This window comes from Fukomys damarensis, unplaced genomic scaffold, assembly GCF_012274545.1.
Source record: "Fukomys damarensis isolate Sample0158 unplaced genomic scaffold, DMR_v1.0_HiC HiC_scaffold_22, whole genome shotgun sequence".
Classification (NCBI taxonomy): Eukaryota; Metazoa; Chordata; class Mammalia; order Rodentia; family Bathyergidae; genus Fukomys; species Fukomys damarensis.
Window position 1 is genome coordinate 11,458,931 of NW_022900934.1, and position 17,784 is coordinate 11,476,714.

Consider the following 17,784-nt stretch of genomic DNA (forward strand, 5'->3'; position numbering starts at 1 on the left):
AATTCCACTAGTGCAGTAGGTTTTAGGTTAATTGAATGCCTGTCTCAAATGATGTGCTGCTACCATGCTTAGAATCCTGTATCACTGAAGATGTAAAATACTTTAGTTTTCATCAGTATCTCCTCAGCTGCAAGAGTTTGAAAGAGCAGCTCTATTGAGGATTCAAGTTGTGTAGGGAGAAAGAGGAAGAGTAGAAAGGAAGTGGAAGGCTGGGGACATGGCTTAGTGGTTAAACGCTTGGCCAGGTTGCTCAAGGCCACATGTGGACCCTGGATTCTGTCCCCAGCACTGGGAAAAATAAAAGATGGGGAGAAGCTTACGATTCACACAACCACAGTTACATTTAGCTGTTTGGCAGTTTTACTTCTGCCTTTCTTGTTAATGAGTTTAATTTTTCAATTATCTGGCTTTGGACTCCAAGCTGACAAATCTTTTCAGAAGGTTAAGGCAGTCTAGAAAAATACAAGTTTTTTCTGGGTGTTGGGATAAGACTTTATTTGAGACACTTATTAAAATGATCTTAGAAGATAATATTAGGTTGAACCAAATGAAATTCCATTTCTTTAGGTCAAAAGCAGTGGTATATCGTGTGTTTCCTATAGTTCAATCTAATACATTTTCAGATAATGATATGCCTGCTTTATGACAGAACAGAGAGTGGCAATTTGTATTTCCAGGTTTAATTTTTTTGTAGTCCTTGCTTTTGATCTATACTCTTTGTGGCTCCATGCTTAAGAGCTAAAGAGTAATTGTTACTCCAAGAATATATTACAGCTGGGCCGGGGATTTGTCTCCATGGTTCTGCCATCTGCCTCGCAGGCACAAGGGCCCGAGTTTGATACTTGGTACCAAAAAGATTTTAAAAAAGTATATATTACACCTGTATTCAGAAATAAGTATAGCTGGGTGTGGTGGCACACACCTGTAATCCTGGCACTGAGGAGGCTGAGGCAGAAGGATCACTGCCAGTTCAAGGCCAGTATAAATTACACAGTGAGTTCAAAGCCAGCCTAAACTACATAGCAAGACCCTGTCTCAAAAAACTAGAAAGAAAAGAAATAGACTTGAATTTAAAATATTTACCTAAGCCAAGCGTGGTGGTGCAGGCCTGTAACCCCAGCACTCGGGAGACTGAGACAAGGAGGATCGCTGTGAGTTCAAGACCAGCCTGGGCTACATAGTTCCAGGTCAGTCTCAGCTACATAGTGAGACCCTGTCTCAAAAAACAAACAAACAAACAAACAAAAAAATAGCAAATCCATAGTACTCCTAGGTACTGTACTCTCGCCTGCACAGTCCCTTTACATTGTAAATGTGGCTGTATTGGATGTTGGAATGATACATTTTTATTAATTCACAAGTGGTGTTTTATATCAGCAGTTTAAAATTAGAAGTTAGAAGGACTAGGGGCAGAAAGTGTGAGAGAAGTGGTAGATTTGAAAAAGGAAGAGGAATAAGGTCTGGTGGCCCACATCTGTTATTTTTTAATATTTGGTAGGCTGAGGCAGGAGAATCCTGAGTTTGAGTCCAGTTTGAGCTATAGTGGGTTCAAAGCCACCCTGGATTACATGATGAGTCCTTATCTCAAAAAAAGGTGGGGTTCATGGAATGCTAGATATTTCTTCTTTTCTGCCTCTCCCTTCCCAGCCTGCCTGTGGTTCTTTCTTTAATCATTTGTCTTACCTATGATGTTGAGATGTCCCTCTTCTTTTCAGGGTGCTGAAGAAAACTTTGAACTTATTTATTATCTTTTTAATTTAAAAAGAAGATCTAAGTAAGTTCAGGGTACTTTCAGTATTCCAGGCTGACTAGGTCCTCTAACAGATAACAGAAGTTAGTTAAGCATCTGAGTAAGTGCAGGGTGCCGTTACACGGCAGGGTTGTGTGGTTACTGACCTTTGTGAATTATTAAAGCCATAACCAGTTTGAGAGTGATGCTTGTGTGGGTAAGGGTAGTGTTCGTGCATGCATTAATTAAACTTTACTGAAGACTTTTTCCACTTAAACTAATTTTTCTCTTTTTTCTTTCATAAGAAAGGAAATGGGGAAAAGTTTTTCCAGTTTGGCCTGCTGAGGTGCCAAGAAAAGTTTGATTTATGGCTAGCTTTTAGAAGACAGGAAGCAGGAATTCTATTTCCACCTGACTCGACCAAATAAACTCAGGCAAGTCACTCGGCTTCTCTGATCTGATACTTTCTCTTTTTATGGTACCGGGGTCTGAACTCAGGCCCTTGCACCACCTGTGAGGCAGCTGGCGGAACCACTGAGCTAAATCCCCCACCCTCTGATCTGATACTTTCAAAGAAACCAAAACTGTTTTATTAAAAAAAAAAAAAGAAAATGGGTCGGGGATTTAGCTCAGTGGTTCTGCCTCCTGCATCAAAAACACAAGGACCCGAGTTCAATCCCCGGTACTGGGGGAAAAAAAACTAGCAAAATGTTTCAGTATATAGAAGGTGGATAATTCATTTACATTTTATGTAATAGACAGATACATGTTTTATAAAGTCAAATGCAATTTTTTTAAATAACCACTGGAAATTTTCAGATTTTCTCTTGTCAAGCATAGCATAGCGTGAAAATAGCCCCCTTTTTTTGGTTTTTTGAGACAGGGTCTCACTATGTAGTTGAGTCTGACTTGGAACTCACTACTCGCAGTGATCCTTCTGCCTCAGCCTCCGAGTCTGGGATTATAGGCATGCGCCACCATGTCTGGTTGAAAATAGAATAGCCTTTTTGTTGCTCCCATGGAAATGCCCTCTGGCCACCTCGGCACTCTTGGTGTCTACAATGAAATATGTATGGGGAAAGATGGATTGCTCCGTTTTGGAAAATTAAAAAGCCTCCTCCTGATAAAGAGATCTTTTCCCTCTCAGCCCCTATCAACTCTGCCTCACATATTTGAGTACTGCATTGTACATTTCTTCTCAGAAAGAATCCACGTTTGGAAAATAGATTGAAATTATAAACTGTACAGCTTCAGTGATGATCAGGACTTTACTGATGTTTTATGTCTTGTCTGTGGAATATTTGCTACATTGAAGCAAGGTCTTGGGTTCAGAGTAGAATGTTTTTTTCTTTGCTCTCCCCCCAGCCAGTAGTGGCGCTCAGACCCCACTGCACTGTGATCAGTGAACAACATCCCCCCCCTTCTTTTTTGTATGTGGATCAAACTCTTGTCCTTGTGCCAGGCGGTGGAACCAATGAGCTAAATCCCCAGCCCCAACATTCCCTTTTTATTTTGAGCCAGGGGCCCAGTAAAGTTACCTGGGCTGGGTTTGAATTTAGCATCCTCCTGCCTCAGCCTCCCAACTAGTTAGGTGTGCGTCAGGCCTCTCTAGAGGTCTTTGCAGTAGGAGGTCAGAAATTGGCTGATTTAGCTGTTTCCCTAAATTCGTGCTTTTTAACCATGGAAGATACATATAAAGCAAATACAGACTTGTAGCAGGCCCTCTGTGAGAGTCGAAATGCCCGCCCCCCAGACTATGAAAGGAATTGAGAAGTGGAGGTTAGCAGTGGTTAAGATAAAGAGTAATCAGTCAGTCCAGGCAGACTGGGCGTGGGCCTGGAAGACAGAGGAGGTGGGCCTTGGGAACTATCAGCCAAAGCACAGTTACTCTGCAGGTGCTGGTACTCGCCAGTAAAGGCATGCCTGCCTTTGCACTCTGTTTTTGTATTGTGAGAAAATCAAAGGAATTTTAACATCTGTGGATCAATAATCTGGCTTTTTTGTCTCTCATATCCCCAGCCATGGGAGATGTTTAAATTCTAAATTTTGACTGCTTTCATTAACTTGCGCAAAGTTGAGAACTATTAAGATATCCCTGAGGCATATGCGATATGGTTGAAAAAACAAGTTCGGTCAAAAGAAACAAAGAGGGACAGAGGCAGTATGTAATCAATTACAAATTGTGGTGCTGACCGTTAAGGAGATAGGGTACAGACTCAGGAGAAGTATTCATTCATATATTCAACAAATAAATGGTACCCCCTGTTCAGGTATCCTTTTGAGTATTGGGTTATCTAAAAGCCACTAAGGCAGACTTCTGCTGTCATGAAGCCCATTCTGGTGGGAGGGTTTGTTTGTGTAGGGCTCTTATTCTGATGGGACAGCTGTATACAGGATAATTTTGAACGGTGGTAGGAGTGGCAGGAGAGCCTCTCTAAAGAGGCTGTCTTTGACTTTATTGGGTGGAGCCAGTCAGTCACAGGTCTGGGGTTGCTGGTTGCTGTGAGGCTTCCAACCCAGGTAAAGGCCGCCAGGCAGGGAAGATTGGGTGGAGGAAGTTTGGCTGGGTTTTTGGGGGGTCATGTAGGTCCCTGTAGGCCAGGATAGGGGCTACGGAAGAGAACCTTAGGAGAAATCAGCCAAACGTAGGTTCCAGTCAGCCCTGAGTGGGCACATTGTTTTCCACTTTCAACCTGTCAGAACACTGGATTTCCCAGGTAGTTGTCAGAGTTTAGGGGAATACACAGGTCTATGGGGCTTGGCACCGAACTCGGGAGGGCACAGCCTCCTCTTGTCATTATGTCTTACAAGGTCTGCTCTCTTGCTCTGACGCTGGTAAACTGAGGTAGGATGGGGTCCATTCGGCCTTTACGGATTGCTGGATAGGAAACTTCAGTTTTCTCAAACAAGCTGAGGCTGAGGCAGGAGGATTGCTGTGAGTTCAATCCAGCCTGAACTGAGGAAATGAGTGTGCTATACAGATTGCAGGGTCCCTTTCTGATCTAAAGTTGATGTGACTCAAAAGTGTGAGGTAAACCTTGAAGTAAAAGGTGGAACAGTGATTTTATTTTTGTGACATAAATACCACCATCACTTTTTTTTGTTTTTTTTTGGTGTCACTGGCGGTGGAACCCAGGGCCTTTCTGGTGCTGGGCAGGCAGGCACTGAGAAATACCCCCACCCCAGGAGTCCCATGTTTTAGAAGTCTGGTTCCCATTGATGCGGTCCCTTCCCTCAGTGAAGTCCTGAGCCCCAGAGTGTTGCTGCAGGCGTGTGGCCTCAGATGCACAGCTTCTCTTTTGGGGTGAATCGGGAGTGAGTGCTCACTCACTCAGTGCAGCTGTTGGTTAGGACGTCTGCCTGGGAGCGCAAGACTTGGATTTCTGCTCTGAAGTCCATCTTTGAAATCATCGTGGCAGAGAAAGGCGGTGAAGGAATGTGTGCCGTCTCCATCAAAGGGAAGAAACAAAGAAGTTTCTGGGATGTTGGGAGTTCCTCCTGCCTTTTTGTCCTCTGGGTAATCCTTTTCCGTGTTAATATGCAAAATCAGCTCCTTCCTCCAGCTTCACACTTCAGCTTCTAAGCATGAAATAGAGCCCTGGACTCGCTCCCTCAATCCTCTAGGTAGCTGGATGTTAGATGAAGTGAGTATTACATTTGACTGAGTCATTCTCTCGGTGGTGTGTCATAGGAGGAGCATTCCGAATGCTGCCTATCCTGTGGACTGGGTGCTTTCCAGAGTGTGGGAATCACATTGAATAATTCAGAGCCACGTCCCCTCTCGAGTTCCACCAACCGTCTCCCCCTTTTGTTAGTTTGAGCAGTTGTTTGCCCTGGTATTGTTCCTCCTCCTCCCAGGTGACAGAGATGCCCAAATACCACTCTGCTGTCAGAAGGGAGCCTGGCCATTGTTTCCCTGGTGCCTTAGTTACTGCTGAGTTCTCTGAGGTGGCTGTGGCCTAACTATGATCACGAACAATGTCTCAGGGTATCGGGTGCAGGAGAGAGGGGTGTGAGAAAGCAGGACTTAAAACGGGAACTCACCTGGGCTGTGCTGGGGAACACTTTTTGTTATTTTTATTACAAGGCAGTCATTTAAATAAATGTCAGTACAGAGAGAACATTTTTTTTTTCACCTCCAGATGATCCTAAAAGTATAATAGACATTTAAACCTTTTGCTTGCCGTGTGGTAAACAACCATAAGCTTGGAAAGATGGGGGAAAACACCCCCAAAACCCGTGTTTTAACAACTGCAAGTATCCTGTGTTGTTTTTTTCTCCCCTCCCCTACTCTCCTTCTTTTCTTTTCTCTTCTCTTCTCTCCTCCTCTCTCCTCCTTTCTTTATTGAGACAGGGTCTTGCGATGTAGTTTAGGCTGGCCTTAAATTCACTTTGTAACCCAGGCTGGACTTAAGCTCTCAGTGATTCCCCTGCCTCAGCCTCCCAAATGCTAGGATCATAGGCAGGCGCCACTATGCCAGGCACAGGAGTTCTACTTTTAGATACTGAATCTAAAGTATATTCATGATAGCATATATACATACATATGTGTGTGTGTGTGTGTGTGTATATATACATACATTTTTTTTTTCCTAATCAGTTGAATATTAGCTTGTGAAGGCCAGAAAATAATTATTTTCCTGCACAGTGGGTTGTGGTCATGCTTGTGTAATTTTAAAAGGCAATATCCTTTATTCCTAGTCAAAAAATGACAAAATTGAGTTTTTGGGTTTTTTTTGTTTTTTTTTTTTCTTTTTTGGAGACAGGGTCTCTCTATAACTACATAGCCCAGGCTGGCCTCAAACTTGGCAGCAATCCTTCTGCCTCACCCTCCAGAGTGCTAAGATTAGAGGTGTGTGCCACCTTGCTTGATGCATTTTCTTTTCTTTTTTGGGTACTCGGGATCGAATTCAGGACCTTGTGTTTGCAAGGCAGGCAGCAGAACCACTGAGCTAAATCCCCAGCCCGCTTGATGCATTTTAATTGTTTCTTATTTCCACAATTTTTCATCACTTCATAGAGCAATAACTCCCCAACACTTGTACTTTTTTTTTCTTTTTAAAAAGAATTATAGGCATCCAAGTATGAAGTGCTATTTCATTACCTTTTAATTTGCATTTCCCTCTTGATTTTTTTTTTTTTTTTTTTTTTTTTTTTGTACCAGGGATCGAACTCCGTACCTTGTGCTTGTGAGGCAGGTGGTGGCATCACTGAGCTAAATCCCCGGCCCCTTTCTTTATTTTTTATTTTGAAGAAAGGTCTCACTAAGTCATTAAGTTGCCCAGGCTGGTCCAAACTTGCAATCTTCTTCAGCCTATCAGAGTGCTAAAATTACAGACGTGCACCATGACACCCAGAAGTCTTTAATCATCTCTAGCCCCAAAGTTTTAAAATTTAACAAGGTCCAAAGCTGGGTGTGGTGGTGCATGCCTATAATCCCAACTGAGGCAGGAGGATCTCTCTGAGTTCAAGACCAGCATGGGCTACATATACATAGTTCCAGGTCAGTCTCAACTACATAGTGAGACCCTGTCTCAAAAAACAAAACAAAACAAAAGTTAACAAGATCCAGTTTATCTAATTTTTCTTTTGTTTGTACAGTTTCTTTTATGAGGGTTGGGGTGGGGTGCATACTGGAGATAGAACTTAGGGGTCTTCTGCTACTGAGCTGTTTCCACTGCCCTTTTTATTTCTTGAGATAGGGTCTTTCTAAGTTGCTCAGTCTGGCCTTGAACTTGGGCTCTCCCTACCTCAGCCCGTAATAGCTGGAATTGCAGTCGTGTACCAGGGTTTGGCCGTTTGTACACTCTAAAGCACTACCTTGTACAGATATCTTTTAACTTTTGTTCCTCAGTATTTTGCCATGATGGTGTTAAACTTCTGATTGGATTTTTGTTTTTTCTTTTTTTGGTACTGGAGATCGAACTCGGGACCTTGCACTTGCAAGGCAGGTGTGGCATCACTGAGCTAAATCCCTGGCCCTGCCTCCCTGTTTCTAGTAAGCTGTCTTTTATTTTATATATGTAGTGGTTATGATAAAGACCCTAGGATATGGCTTTGAATCTGATGTGGTTGGCTTTTTGAGGAGGAGTCTTCTGAGTCTGAAAATTGGTAATTTCTCTCCTGGACTTCCCTGGTTTGCAACACAGGCACAGGGCAGCAGGTGGTGATGGAAAATGTGTCACCAGGAGGGTCCTCCAATGACTAGGGAGGGCATGGTGTGACGGATTATTTTTTCTTTTCTTTGTAACATCGTCAGAAAATAAAAGTGCTAAAGAATAAGGAAGCAGAAAAGTCCAACATGTGAAAACCTGCTGGACTCTGAACTCTGATGTGGTAAAATTTGTCAGTGTGGCCTTTTTGCCCCTTGGTATGAGCTGAATTGCACATGTATTTATATGTGTGAATGTAATAATAGTGATTGTGGCAGGTGGGGGTCCTTAGAAAACATTTTGGGGCTTAGGATAAAAGAAAAAAATTACAAATGGCTTTACATTTGTCTGATTTGGCTATCTTCTTAAAGGTAAATTGCTTAATTTAGTCACTGTGGGCACCCCCCCCCAGTATGCTAGGTGTGGGGGTGCAGTAAGGAACAGAGTAGATACCCCAGATCTTATTTTTATTTTGTTTTTGGTACTGGGGATCGAACTCGGGACCTTGCACTTTCAAGACAGGCGGAAGAACCACTGAGCTAAATCCCCAGCCCTCTCTTATTTTTAAAGTCTTTGGGGCCGGGGATTTAACTCAGTGGTTCTGGAGCCTGCTTTGCAAGTGCAGGTTTCTGAGTTTGATTCCCGGTGCCACCCGCGCCCCCAGTCTTTGTGCATGGCTTCACTTTAGTACATTTTCAGAATTTTGTGTGATTTTAAACATCTGGATGAATTGTTTAATGAGTTATTTCAACTGTTGTTCCATTTGAGTTAACATTTCTTATTTGCTGAGCATTATAGCAGCTGTATATGTCCGTTTTTGATAGAATCTCGCTGTAGTCCAGGCTGGCCTTGCCGCCTGAGTGCTGGGATTAGAGGTGTGCACCACCATGCTGGGCCGCAGTAGATGTAGTGGTAGCTCTAGTCTTTTCAAAAATTTAAAGAAATTCTTCTTGTAAAGATATTTTATTTCTTGACCCCTGGGCCTGAAGGTGTTCTTGGTGATATTCAAACATACAACAGAAGCTTCTGCTTTTTATCTCCTGAAAAGCCACCGCAATGGTAATGCCTACGGTTCTCCGGGCCGGTGGAGGGGGTGGATTTCTATGCTGAGCCCTCTCTCTTGTGCTTGGAAGAGCATCAGACTTGGGGTTCAGGCACTTAGTAGGGATGCAGTAAGTACTTTTTTGGACATAATGCACCTGCTGCTTCATTGCTTTTAGGATAAGCTTCAAACTCCTTATTGTAGCTGAAGGGCTTTTTGGGATCTGACTTCCAGCTCTCTCTCCAGCCTCTGCCAGTCTTCCCACTCCCCTCCAGCCAAATGGGCCTGCACCAGTTTCCAGCATAGCCTGGGCTCTTAACTCTTCTCACTTGGGTGACTAACTACTGTTCTCCTGCTCGTCCCAGACCATTAGTTAGTTCAGTGTTGAGTGCGTGAGCCTCCCTAGTGCCCACGTGAGGTGCTCAGTAAGCAAGTGAAGGCATGTGCAGGTAGACAGGCCTGAGGTCCGGAAGTGTACAGCCAACCTGCTCTTCCTCCTCCATTGTGTATGTTGAAGCCTACTGTTCTATTATGCCTTCAGGATGAGGAATTCAAAAGATCCAATGAAAACATGGATTTGTAAAAATGTTAATTGTAATGGAAAGTGTGATTCAAATCCTAGGTTCAGATTCAGATTTGTTTTGCCTACTGCAGTCAGATGCATGATGGCTATTCAGAGGCTCTGCTTGTGGACACTTGACCAGGGGTGTGCTGTGCAGTTCAGGCTGCCCTTGAGCTTACTGTGTAGCTCAGGCTGGTCCCCGTACCTGCAGTGATCATCCTGCCTCAGCCACACGCCTTCTTGGATTACCGGCATATCAAGATGTATTTAACCTTACTTTCTTTTTTTTTTTTTTGGGTACCAGGAATTGAACTCGGGTCTTTGTGCTTGCAAGGCAGGCCACCAAACCGCTGAGCTAAATCCCCAGCCCTTTTTTTTTTGGTTTTTGTGTTTTTTTTTTTTTACTTTCTTTTTTTTTTTGAGACAGGGTCTCACTATGTAGTTGAGACTGACCTGGAACTCACTATGTAGCCCAGGCTGGTCTTAAACTCACAGAGATCCTCCTGCCTCAGCCTCTCAAGTGCTGGGATTACACGCGTGGGCCACCACACCTGGCCTCTTCCTTTCTTCTTTTTATTCCTTCTTCTTTATTCTATTCTTTTATGTTACTGTTAAACATTGTTCCTAATTTTAATTAGAAAAATATTGCAGTTACTGACTTTCATGTGTTCAAATTTATGATAAAAGTTATACAGTGTGACTTGAATATACTACTGCTTACCAGTCTTCTCTTTGAGAGATGGTTTTTGCTGGGCCTGGTGGTGCATGCCTGTAATCCCAGCACTTGGGAGGCTGAGGCAGGAGGATCCCTGGGAGTTTGAGTCCAGCCTGGGCTACATAGTGAGCTCCAGGTCAGTCTCAACTGCATAGTTGAGACCCTGTCTCAAAAAACAAACAAATAAAAAAAAATGAGAGAGAGAGAGATGGTTTTTGCTTAGGATATGAAAAGTTTTGTCTACTTTTTGGGAAGAGGGATGAGGAAAAAATATTTTTGGAAATTGGAAGTCCATGGAGGTGAAATGGAAAGTAAGTCTGTTATTCACGAACATCTAATTAACTGTTGTGTTCTGTATTACTGTGTGGAAGGGGAAAGTAACTTGGCCTTTATTTCTAAGATTATGTTTTTGGGTTTTTTGTTTTTTTGGGTTTTTTTTTTTTTTTGGTTTTTTTTTTTTTTTTTTTTTTTTTGGTACTGGGGGTCGAATTCAGGACCTTGCGCTTGTGAGGCAGGTGGCAGAACCACTGAGCTAAATCCCTGGCCTTAAGGTTATGTCTTTAATCAAAGGTAGGTCAGTATTCATCGTTTGCTTTGTTGTTGTTTGGAGACACAGGGTCTCACTGTGTAGTTCACACTGGCCTTGCACTGACTGGAACTCCCAGTGATTCTCCTGCCTCAGCCTTCTGAATGCTGGAATTACAGTTGTACACAACTGTGCTTGGCTTCATCAGTTGCTTTGCCCACTGTGATCCTTCACTGCACAGTTCTGGCCTGTGTTGCGTGTCTAGATGTGAGAATGAGAAGAAGTTAAATGTTTCGGTTTCGATGTTAGATTGGTTTTCTGTTTCGCTGATAGCTTGAACTCCCTGGCCTTTTCATTCTGTATTAGGAATCTTAAGATTTGTAGGAATTTGAAGATTTGGACTTACTTGAATTTCATTTGGCACAAGGGAAAGTTAGATTAAGGGCTGTTTTTTGGGTTGGGATCTATGTCCAAGGTAACTTCTTTTTTAAAATTTTTATTTATTTCTTTTTTATTTGGTTTTTTGAGACAGGGTCTCACTATGTAGTTGAGACTGACCTGGAACTCACTATGTAGCCCAGGCTGGTCTCAAACTCACAGGGATCCTCCTGCCTCAGCCTCCCCAGTACTGGGATTACAGGTGTGTGCCACGCCCAGCTGGTAACTTTTTAAATTTATTATAGAAAAATGAAAGAAAAAATTGGAGGTTGGTGGCATAAGTTTATAATTGCAGCTACTGGGGAGGCTGAGGTGGGAGATCGTAAATTCAAGGCCAGCGTGGGCGGTTTAGGAGGTCCTATTTCGAAAGATAAAAAGGCCTGGAGATGTAGTTCAGTGGGAGAGTGGCCGCCTGCCATGTATGTGAGGCCCTTGATTCAATTCTGAGTGCTCCTCTGCCCACAAAGATAAAAAAATTCAATCAAAGTAAAGTGAATAGTGAAATAGACCTTAAAGTCATATTTTTATGTGACCAGGGGTTAATTATGAGACACGGAAAAGTGAAAGCCAGAAATGCCTCCCTCCCCCAAATAATAACAACAAAGAAGAACATACAAACAGGTTAACTGCATCTGTCACTGGAATTTTTAAAGATTTTTGGATAACTGCGGTGATTTCTTTCTGGTGCGTGTATCCTGCTGACCCAGGGACCTGTTTGTGACAGAGGATGACAAACACAGATAAACTTGAAGCAGTCCTGGGAGGATCAAGGGAGAGGCCATTTTTCAGATGTGTGCAGGGATTGGTACCGGTTCAGTACTTGGAACTCAGCTCCCTGACCCCACAGTGCTCAGTGAGAAGACAAAAGGTCAGTAAGGAAGGAAACTTGTTGCTGTTAGCAACTCCAGGGTCTGAGACAGAGAAGTCGCCAGAGGATTTTATTTCTCATCACTGCGTCCTTCATGGGAACCCTCAATTCCGAGCTGTGGGGGAATGAACACATCTGCAGAGGGCTGTACCTCCCGCGGGACCGAGCACTGTAGGCAGGCGCGCCGCTGTGCCCCTGGAGCAAGGTGCGGGGGCTGCCGCCGCCACCATGGTCTGAGGTGCTCGGGCAGCGCTCAGAGTCCTGTGTTCTTGACTCCTGTGGTCTTTTTTTTTTTTTCTCTGAGAATCTTCTGTTAATTTCTGTAGCTGTTTATATCAGCTTTGACCTAGGCCAACTCAATGCCTGCGGGGGAAAGAATGGTAAAAGATACTCACTCACTCCTTGTAGGAGTTGTTTTGGCATAGATTTTTGTGGTTTGTGTTTAATATGGTTCCCCATTAGCCACAAATTAAAGAATATCACTGAGTAATTTTAGTGCTACTGTTGTATTTATTAACTGTAATTAAAGTAGTAAAACAGTCTGCATAGATTGAAGCTGTAGTTGCAGGTTGTTTTGTATGTGTGAAAAATGCTCTTATTGTGAATATTGAGGCTTACCGGTAGATTGTTTATGTAAGCTGTGTAGTCAGAGACGCTCCACAGTGAATCATGTTTAATTAGGATCTCACAAATGTCACCGTCCTTGTTCTGTTGAACAGTTTTTTAAACTATTAAATCAACTTTAGGAGTGACAAAAGGAAATCATACTAATTTATTCATAATTATCTTCAGTGTTTTCATTTCTTTGTTTCCTTTTCATTGTTATATTCATACAGACACTTGAAAATTTTGCACCTTATGAATTGGTAGGTGAGAGAAAAAGGAGAGGAAGCAATTTAGTAAATGCTGGGTTTGTAGTAGGAAAACCTTTTTACAGTCTCTGCTACAGGAATTTTTCTAAGGTACTTCTGTTTTCCCCACTGTAACTAAATGTAGTATCTGGATTTAAGATTATTTCTGGCCAGGGGTTCTTATATGAAAGCTGTAAAGAAAACACACTTGCTGTCTTACTCACAGGTGAAAAACTTGATAGGAAAGTCTGTCTTCTTTGGTGTCAAGGCTGCTTCTAATCTTATTCCTAAATACTATTGATAAAATTAAATAGAGGAATTTAAAATTTCACTGAATGTTACAACACTGGGTAATTTAACATGAAAGTATGATAGATTGTTTCTTCTCGGATTAGATTTCACAAAGTAGGTATCAGCCTTTCTCAGGGACCTGTTTGACCTTAGTGATTGTTTTTCTCTGACTTATTATGAAGTGAATGATTAAGAATCATCTGTTCAGAAATGGGTCAAATTGTTACTTCTGCTCCAAAGGAACAGAACCCAAAGGTAGAGCTGCCCTGGCCACAGTAAACATACACACTTTACTGCCGTCACTTCCTTTGTTTCTTCGCCTGTGTCTGTGTGACACATCTGACCCTTTCATCTGGAATTAAATACACATATGGCCATCTTTAGGCTCTCAGGCCCTTGGGAGAGTCCACTTGGGTGCATTAGACATGAAAACTCAGGATACTTCTTTGCTTGTGAGTTGTTAGAAATGATTAGGTTGAAATTAAAGGAGATATTTTCTTCCCTCCTTTAGCGAAGCCTATATGTATAATATGCAAATAGCACTGATAATATGATAATTTTTTTCTTTCTTGTAAAGGTGATCGATTGTATTGTAGTTTCCCTATAGCGTGACATAACCATTCCTAAAGAGCTTCACATTATCAAAGCCATAGCGCTTATGAAAAAGCATGGGGTTAGGTAAGTACCACTCAGAAGCTTAATTAGTGACCCGTTAAAAAGAGGACCTTAATGAAAATAGCAGTTTCACACATTAAATAGTTAAAAAAAGAAATACCATAAATATGGCATTTTACTTGGAAAAAGTCCTGCAGTTTGCTTGTGAGCGTGGGCACCGAAGGTGCAGCCTGCACGGTCCAGGGAGGTGGCAGCGGAGAGTTTGTGAAACAGCCCTGAGAGCTGGAGCCCTGTGAGCGTGGCCGCACTCCTCATGCAGGCTGCTGAGTGGCTGCTGGACGTCGGTGTGCGGTACATTTGTGGGGCTCTTCTGCCTGGGCTAGTTTTCCTGGTACTCCTCAGAAATGAAATTGCACAAAAACAAACACAGTTTGAGTTATGCTCGCATTATGCCCAGATACTTCATTTGTATTCAGACCACCTTCTGTTTTCAAAAACAAGCGTTGCAGCAGAACTGACTCTGTAAGGCAAGATGTGATATAATTTGAATAAATTTTTGAAATTTAAAAAATGACTTTTAAAGCTTTGACATCTCAAGCATAAAGACACCTTGCAAGTTTAGTTCAGCAACTTTTTCTTGAACTATTTGGTAACAAATACTATGGTGTATTTTTTGCAGTGTCTGTCCAAAAAGGGAAACTCAACCATCAAAATGAAGGAACTGTCATTGAGCTGGTGTTGTGGCTCCCCTGTAATCCCAACCCTCAGGAGGCTGAAACAGGAGGATTGTCTCAAGTTTGACAGCAGCCTGTGCTACATAGTGAGTTCAAGGCCAGCCTGAACTGAGCAGGGAGACTGTCTCAATCCACCCCCCAATTTAACATTGGTACTTTACTACATTCTAATGCTTAGATCTCTAATAAACTTGCTGATTGCCCCAGCAATACGCCTTTTTATGTCAGAGAGATCCAGTCATAATTACTGATTCTGTTTAGTTGTCCTGTTTCTTTTGTCTCCTGGAAATGGAGAAGTTTCTCAGTTTTTCCTTGGCTTTCATGACCTTGACTTTCTTTTTTCAGCTTTAATTGAGTTTATTGGTACATTTTAGGGATACAGTACATTTACATTCATTGTTGGGATCTTGTACCTTTACATGACAAGTCTTGGTTCTCAATTTTTCCCCTTGTCCCTGCCCTCTCTTCACCCCCTCCTCCCCTCCCCATCTACAACCACTTTATTTCCATCTTTTCATTATCTCACATTTTTTTCTTTTCCCTTTTTACCCTTCTCCTACCCGTCCCATCTTCCCTACACCTTTAGCTCCTTTCTTCCCATTTCTCAATGTCAGTAGACCTTGACATTTTTGAGGATGACAGGCCATCTATTTTGTAGTGGGTCCCCAAATTTGAATTTTCTGACATTTCCTCATGTTAGTTTCAGGTCCTGCATCTTTGTCAGGAAAATTACAGATGTGATGCATGTCATGTTTTTGAAGCCCCTGTAATGCATTTCTCCCTTTGAATGATGATACTTATTTTGATCGCTTGATTGAGGCAGTGTCTGCCAGTTTTTCCACTTTCAGATAATTCTTTTCCCTTTTGTAGTTTTTTTTTTGTTTGTGCTGGTGTGTGTATGGGGTGGTACTTTAAAATACTGTGCATATTTCATCTTTGTTCATCAGACTTCTGTTTGTTGAGATATGGGATTCTGGGCACATTTTATGCTTTCCTTGTTTTACACTTGAAATCAGGTATTTCTCCAAAGAATTCTGTTCCTTTATAATGGAAAATGGATATTTAGAAACCAAGATCTGAGTGTTGGTTATGCTCATTACTAATGGACCCTGTGGCTCTTAGTCTTTACAGTGTATAAAGAGCGCGCACGTGCGTGTGTGTGAGTCACACCAGTAGCTCCTATTTATTTAATAGTTTATTAAATTTATGTTATGTTGGGGCCAGGGATTTAGCTCAGTTGTTCCACTGCCTGCTTTGCAAACGCAAGGTCCCGAGTTTGAGCCCCAGTACCAGGAAAAAAAATGTTATGTTACAGTACTGGGCATGGATCCCAGCACCCTGTCCATGCTGGGCAGGTGCTCTACCAGTGAGCTACAGCTTCAGCCCAGGTACCACCAGTTTTTTTGGTTTTTTGAGACAGTGTCTTGTTTTGTAATTCAGGTGGGCCTTGAACTCATGGCAGTTCTGCCTTAGCCTCCCAAATTCTGGGATTACGTTGCCACACCTGGCTTATTCTGCTTGGTCTCAGTAAATGTAGTTCAGGCTACCCTTGAGCTCACTGTAATTCACGCTGGCTTCAAACAACAATCTTCCTGCCTCAGCCTCCACAGTGCTGGGATTATAGGTCTGTGCCACCACACCAGGCTGATACTTTCACTTTTAACACAACACCTCAGGGTTCATTCTGGTTTTCTCCTGTCCCATATTTTAACTCCTTTTTCTGCCAGTAAGTAGCTTCCATTTTCCTGAACATTTCCACCCCACCCACCCTTACTGGAGATTGAACCCAGGACCTTCACACTGAGCTACATCCATCCCCCTCCCACCCTCAGGGTCTTAAGAGATCAACTTCCTCTGGCTGAGCTGGAGCTTGCCAGTCCTCCTGCCTGAGCCTCTCCTGGAGTGCTGGGGTTACAGGTGTGCACCACCATGGCCAGCTTCTGAACATAGTTTTATGATCATTTCTCCATGCTGCTCTACTCCAGCCCCATTTGGACATTCTGATGCCCCCAAACATGCTACAGCTCTCTGGCGGGCTGCCCTCTGCTAATGGTCCTATTTGTGCCACACACCTGCAGCAAGCCAGCTGTCAGCATGGGTGCCCCTCTCCTTGACTTTTACTCCTGCCCTGGCATCTCCTCTATCGCTGAACACTTCTTGGCTCTTGGCTCTTGGCTCTAATGCTTTGTATGGGGCAGGCCTCCTTCACCTGCCCTTCTCAGACATCTTCATGTGTGTTTCTCTTCCTCTCTCCTGGCAGGGGGACCAAAAAAAATTATTCCATGAATGAATTATTCCAGAAGACAGTATATGTTGAATGTTAAAAGTTAATACATCAAAAGACACATTGCCTGTTGTCCCCTCCCTCACTTGAGACACTCACTGGTACCATCATTCTTGCCCCTTCCTGAAGCAGTTCTGAAGTCCTCTTTTGGTCTTTTGCAAGTTTTGGTTTTTTTTGGTTTTTGTTTTAGTCGGGGATCAAACTCGGGTCCTTGCGCTTTTTGCAAGTGTTTTTGTGTGAGTGCCCCAGACCTTCAGCTTGGGGCTGAAGTGATCTTCTTGCCTTAGCCTTCATAGGGGTTGGGGCAACACGTGGTGTTAGTATGGCCAGTTTTTAAAATTCCTTGAAGACTGTTTTCCACTGGGGATGTAGCTCAGTGGTAGACTACACTGACCTTGTAGCGTGTGCAAGGTCCTGGGTTCAGCAAGCAGCACCATCACCAGAAAAAACAAACAAACATAAAAACACCTTTTCTGGGCCTCTGGATGTGTACAGGGTATTCCTGTTTTCTTCCCATAGATTGCACATTTTTAGCTAAGCAGATGGGCAAGAGGGTGACAAAGGGAAACAGCCCACATAGTTAACGATCTTTTTGGCTCTTCAGTCTTCTCTGACTTGGGCCTGTGGTGGGTGAATGGCCTTCTTACCCTGATGCTCGATTGCACTGCTGCTTCTCCTTTCTAGCTCTGCATTCTGTCTCCCTGGCTCCAGCGCTTTCCAGATGGGTTTGACATGCATCAGCCTGTTAACCTGCTGGCCATCCTACAGAGGAGGAAACCAAGGCTGGCAAGGTGAGATGAGCTGAGTCACCTCGCTCATTTGTAATCGGAGCCATGTGCCCTGCCCTAGCCGCGCTTCTGGATGAGTCATTGCTCTCTATTGGTTTTACTGAGGTCTTTTTTTTTAATGGTGCTAGGGACAAAACATAATTAAGTTCTTTACTTACTGTGTTTTTTTTTTTTTTTTTTTTTTTTTTT